Raw genomic sequence first — 6,231 nt, 5'->3', positions numbered from 1 at the left:
AAGAAGAATGGACTTACATACGTATACATGTATACGCGTACGTATCACGCGCGTATACATATGAGAGTGCGAGAATGTGAGAGAGAAAGAAACAGAGCGAGAGAGATGATGATTATTACGATGACGACCGGGCGACTCTCGATATTTGCATGTATAGATATATATACAATGTACCCCGTGACTTTTATTGACGACGACTGCATTGCTCCCCCTGACAAAGGCTCGTATATTCATTACATAGTTGTATTTGCAATTATTACCTATACATATATATAAATATATATATTATATTCACTAATTAAAGTATACAAAGCGAAAATGCGAATAAAGAGGAATTATATTGTTAGCGAGGAAAAAGATTTGCAGGCCCGCTTTCGGGGTTCGCTCATGTGAAACGCGCTGTGCCCTCTCTCCTTTTGTACCCCGGGGAAATCGCGCGGATTGGTTTATGAAAACTGCGGATTACTTTTTTCCTCCATTGACTCTCCGATGCACTTCGGGCTTTCGCGCGTCGATGAAAATTTGCTCGTGTTACTCGTTACTTCTTGTCGCGTGTTATGACTCGGCGAGATTAGGTTTCGAATTAAGACTATGATGTAAAATTATCAGGTGTAACATAATGTTTAGCCGTTCAAAGTAACGACGACGTTTGTGACCAATATAAAGCTGCTATTAGAAATTTACCACCAATCAGAAATTGGCCTCAAATTGTATTCAATCGCACAACAGATCTGTTCGTGTTGTTTGCACCTTTTGCACTCAGCACCTTTGCTTTCTTTCTTCAACATCTAAATATATATTTACTTTATTTCAAGTGCAAACCTTTTTAAAGATTTCGAGCAACGCGAACAGACCAAAGTTACACCTAATATTTTTGCATCATGATTTAAAAAAGGCCTATCTTCTTTCTGTACTCAAAAACTGAATTTCTTGCACGGCTCATCTTCATTTTTCTTATCACATTAGAAAGAGATAGACAATAATGAACAGTGCAAAAGATTCAACCTTGAGATATGGAAAAAGAACAGGCCTTAAAATTAGGCTGTGGTCATCCCGTACACTCCATTCCGCGCAATGACAATCTAATTATTTAATTAGTTTCTTTTAATTATATTAGGTATAACTTCGGGATAAGAATCGGAGAGTTAATTCAGTCGCGACCTTTTTCTCCATCTCCTTTTCTGCGCCTTCCTTACACGACGTTATTGTCGGTCTTCTCGATCGTGTCTTCAATTTTGTGCAATCCTCACGCTCGCGAGACGATTTCCGGGCGCGGCTTTTCTATTTTATCACAATGTTCCTGTCTTCTCACAATGAATTGTAATCCCCAAGAGTTCTGATTGAAAGCCTTATTTCCTAGTCCTTTCCGTCCTAAAAGCTCTCTCTGTCTCTTTTTGCATGGCATAACGAGAATTACGCAGCTACAAGTTCTATTTGAACGGGGTAATAGTTTTTGTTACTAGCGAGCGTGTAAAAACTTCGACCGATATTGTTGATTTTTTCAAATCCAGAACAGTCATTCGCGATGTCAATTTTTTACTGACGATTTCAAACAGAAGCAATTCAAAAAAAATATTTCAACGTCGATACCAGTGAAACGTAAAAATGTAACGATTCGCAAAAAAATTAACCCTTAACTACTCATGCGTACGGTTGCCATAACTGAATTGTAAGAAAAAAAGAGTACCTTTATATATACACTTTCTAAAAAAAGATCTGGAGCGGAAAAAAGGAATATCATTTTTTATGTATTAAATATAGATATGTTTAGAAAATGAGAAATTTCTAAAATATAATTTTTATTGACAATTCTTAGATAATCATATAATTTTATAAGTATAAAATGTTATTTAATGACCAGAAGTTTTGCGTACGACCTCAAAAAAGAGTACATAAAAAAATATCATTTTATTATACTAAGAAAGGTGATTATATTTAATTCACCTTCTATCAATTAAGTAACAGTTATCTTTCTAACAAAAAATATTTATATATAGCCACGCGAAAGGTTCTTTATTTCCTTACTCCATTTCTGGCCTCAATCCATTTTTCGAATCCGATCTCCGTCATAAACTTTCCGAAATATATAGTCGCCTAAGCGCACCGTGAACCACCGCGGCCAGTTTTGAGACCAATCGCGCCCGTTCAAACTATTTCCACCCCGAATTGTTGGTGTCCTTGTTCGCGCATCGACGCGATCCGTTTCGCGGAGTAAACGTACTTTCGTCGTGTTCCACGCGAGCCTCCACGTCCCCGAACCCGGGCTATGCTCGTGCTTCTGTTTACTCGAGAATCGTGCATGAGAGAAAAAGCGCGGGGAAAAAAGCCACGCGACAAAAAAAAGAATGAGTGACGATAACAGTGACAAGACGGAAAGGTAAGACAAGGGTGGGAGAGAAAAAGCGAGTCGACACGATACGACGATAATTCGCGTTGACGAAATCGACGACGACATTGAACTGCGATGCGTTAAGTGCGTAAGGAGCGATGTGTCTCGTGGATGTATGCGTGTCGGCAGACGCGGATCGTCCGTCCGTTCGTCTGTCTGCCTATAGCTAGTTTTGCAGCGATCACGCGTGCCGATGTACCGATAACGTGGATTTGCGCGCAAGATGTGTATATACATATATTGAGACCGCGCGGATTCGAGCGTGGAGAATCGGCGGGTTTTCTTCCCGTCTCCGGCGTTTCTCAGTCCTTCTTTCCTCTTTTTTTTGTTACACTAATTTAATTTGTACATAATTTACTCCTCTTTTTTTTTTTTGTAACGAATCTAAACCTTCGTTGTTAATCTTCCAGTTGCGTTGAATTTCGATTGGGTGTCGCGCGAGTGAGAGGAACAAAGCGAGCGGCCTTCTATTCGTTATTGTTGTGTGCGTGTGTGCGTCGCCTTTTGTTATCCGCGCGGGGATTCGTTTGTAACGTAGATCAAAGGGTAGGTCTGTTATAAAATGATTCGCGAGGAGATTCGCCACGGTTATGCCGGGTTTCGAGGGCTCGAGAGAGCCGAAACGAACGGCGTGCCTGCTTCGTTGAATTTATTTGATTTTGTATTATTAACGAGTTGTATTAATTGACTTGAATTGAGTTCCCGCTAAATTGAGAAAAATTTCTGGTTGAAAATGAACGAACCAATAAATTCTGATCATATCAATTAGAATTCCAGTCATCGCGATTGGATATCTGATTATCTCGGCTACGAAATAATTGTAATAGATTTAACTATATAAATTCCGATTTGTCCATTTCTCTAGAATTTCAATTAATGCAACCAGACTTTTTCCAGTGTAGCGAATGATCCAGGGCAGCGAGCTCTCCCACGAACGAGAGTCGAAAATGCTAAGGCCGCATCCGGTGATTTCCGTCCCGCGTACGCGCGACACAAGTCCGCGGTAAGGCTCTTGTTTCTTCGCAAAAGCTTCACCGTCTGTGTATTCCGCGAGTGTCCCAACAACAATCTCTGTCCATTTCTCGCGAGAATCGCGTCTCGGCGAAATACGCGATATACAGGGTGTCCGTGATCGAAAGAGAAAATGGTTGGACTCGAGCCGTTTGAGAGAAACCAATTTTCCATCATTAACTCTCAACTACAATAATGAAAGGGTGAGTTTTTAAATTCATCAATTGATCAATCGCATTGTGCGTAGATGTAATTTCGTTCTGTAAAAGCTACATTTGCGCATAATGCGATTGATCAATCGATGAATTGAAAAACTCGCCTAAAATTACAATGCAAAACGCAAGAAACCTTCGTTTCACGATCTATCTATTAATAAAGCAAGGTTCAAATTTTCTTCAACTACGATTTAGAGCCGCACGGTACCGATTCCAGACGACATGCAGCATCTAGAAGATGTCTTTATGATGTCTTTTAGATTATCTTTTACACACATTCTACAATAAGCCGTTACTTAAGCTGTAAATCTTAAGCTGCAAGAAGTTGAGTAGTCACAGTCAAATGTGAGAAGAAATAATCGACTATGATTAGTCAATTTCTTACGGCTTGAAACTCAAACTTAGATAATGGCTTATCGTAAAAAACCTATTTGCACAATTCCATCTTTACGATGCCTTTATGACGTTATTTTTTTTTTAGGCATATTGTTGTCTAGGAATCGCAGAGATTGTATTATACAATCGTCTAAAAAATGTTCACTTCGGGTTCAAATGATAACTCTGATCGAGGGTCAATATTAATATCGTCATTCGGAAACAACACGTTAAGATTCCGTTAAGGAGATATTTAGAAATTCCCTTATTATTTTTCGTGTAAAATCCGAAGGCTTGTGACGATTCTAGGACACCCTGTAATAAGTGAATGATTTAGGCGTCGAAGGAAAATACCTTGGCACGTCGACTCGTTCGCGATAGAGCCTCGTCTGCAGTGGCGAATGTGGCGTATCTCGTCGAACGTCCAAGAGATATTCCTCTCTCTGGATTTGTGACTTTCAAAAAAGGCAAGATCGAGAGAAACGCGAAAGGCGGACTCAAAATGCCGGTTCTCCGATTCCGAGGGAGCACCCCGAAATGCAAAGATCGGCGCCGTAGCGCCGGGCAATCGCGAAAAATTAATTAAAAAAATAATTATTATATTTATTCGAACGACTTGCCAAGTTTTGTTGCATAGTGTATGCGAGGTAAATTTAGACGGCAGTAAAAAAATCATACAAAAAAAAAGAAGGTAAAATAAGTCGGTTAACGATATGAATGATCTGGCGGGATTTAACGAACATAAGTTGCATAGCTATTGTGAGCAGTTTTCACGAAATATTGATGTATATATCTTAAGTTTGTATTATAACTCTCCCCACTTAATTTGTATGAAATGAAGAATTTCGAACATTAAAATCATGAACGAAAGAATCGTCTTTACTTTCTTCGCCTCCGGCTTGGATTTCCTCCTCTTTCCACAATTTCCATTCTACGCTAAGAAAATATTACTTCGACCAAACTTCGATTAGCATAATCGATGAGTAATTCAATCGACAGAATTACTCACATATATAAAATATCAAGTTTTATTTATCATCCTTAATCTAATCTTCCCATACGTGTCAAATAATAAAAATTAATTCTATCCACATCGAAGCAAAGTTCCGTAATAATTTAGACTGAAGCTCTAAGAACATATTCGACTTCGTAGATTATAAATCAGTTGGATAATTATATATTGTACGAGAACTTTGATGTAAATTATTTTCTGCTTCAAATAGAGAAAGTGGCAACCTGCATAGACACATATATTCCATTTAATGGTGCAACCATAGAGATAGTAGTATACTATCTCTATGGGTGCAACACAGCTTAACATCTCAAAGTGGGACATGCAGGGCCTATCTTTCGTATTCATAACGATGGTGTTTTCGAAATTAGGTTGTTAGACTAATATCCAACTGGCTCGGAGGATCCATAGATACATCCACTGATATATGCAATTAAGAGTTTAACACTAAATCTGTGAACGGCACTGAGAGAGAGATGATCATAAATTTCTTAGATAGAATCTCTAAAAAATTGATCGATTACTTTTATCATATTCAACTGTGATTGGTCAATTTTCTTTATGGTTTTATATACAGTTTACAGTTTTTTAAAACAAAAGGTTACGGACTTAGTCTTAATCACCAGATAATGGAGCAATTTTCGGCTAAGTATATAAACACAAAAAATCACGTATGATGGGCGCAGGTGAGATTGAACCGGGATCTGTAGATCGCGAGTCAATCGTACCGAGAGCGGCAAGTTACTCGATGCCCTATTCGATTATGCCAACCTAATCTTAATATATTTCGGCCTAACCAGAAATTTTCAGTCGTATTCAACGTATCCATGATTCCTGTGTTCGTTTCTCACACAATATATGCAAATACGACCACATAGCCTCTTTCTCAAAAGCTGTGGTTGGCTAAAAATTCTACAACGCTCCATCCTTTATTTGTGCTGTCTATTCTATCGTCTTTGCCGTTTTAATATTCCATTGTATCTCCGTGACCTTCGATATACGTCTTAATTCTGAACTCTACTCTGAAAACACACCTTGTGATACTCGGTGTCACGATTCCTTTCCTCTACACCACTCTATCAAATTCAAGGCTGCACTTTTCTACGTATACGTAGCTGTTAAATGTACTATAATATACTACCATCCTTCGTCCGAATTTCCTCTTCTCTGCCTTTTTTTATGCTGTTGCAGCTCATGTTGTGTCATCTATCGATGCTGTACTCTTGTAT

This window comes from Cyphomyrmex costatus, unplaced genomic scaffold (assembly GCF_001594065.2).
Source record: "Cyphomyrmex costatus isolate MS0001 unplaced genomic scaffold, Ccosl1.0 scaffold216, whole genome shotgun sequence".
In the NCBI taxonomy this organism is placed as follows: Eukaryota; Metazoa; Arthropoda; class Insecta; order Hymenoptera; family Formicidae; genus Cyphomyrmex; species Cyphomyrmex costatus.
The sequence above is the reverse complement of the archived record's forward strand: the minus strand, read 5'-3'. Positions refer to the sequence as shown.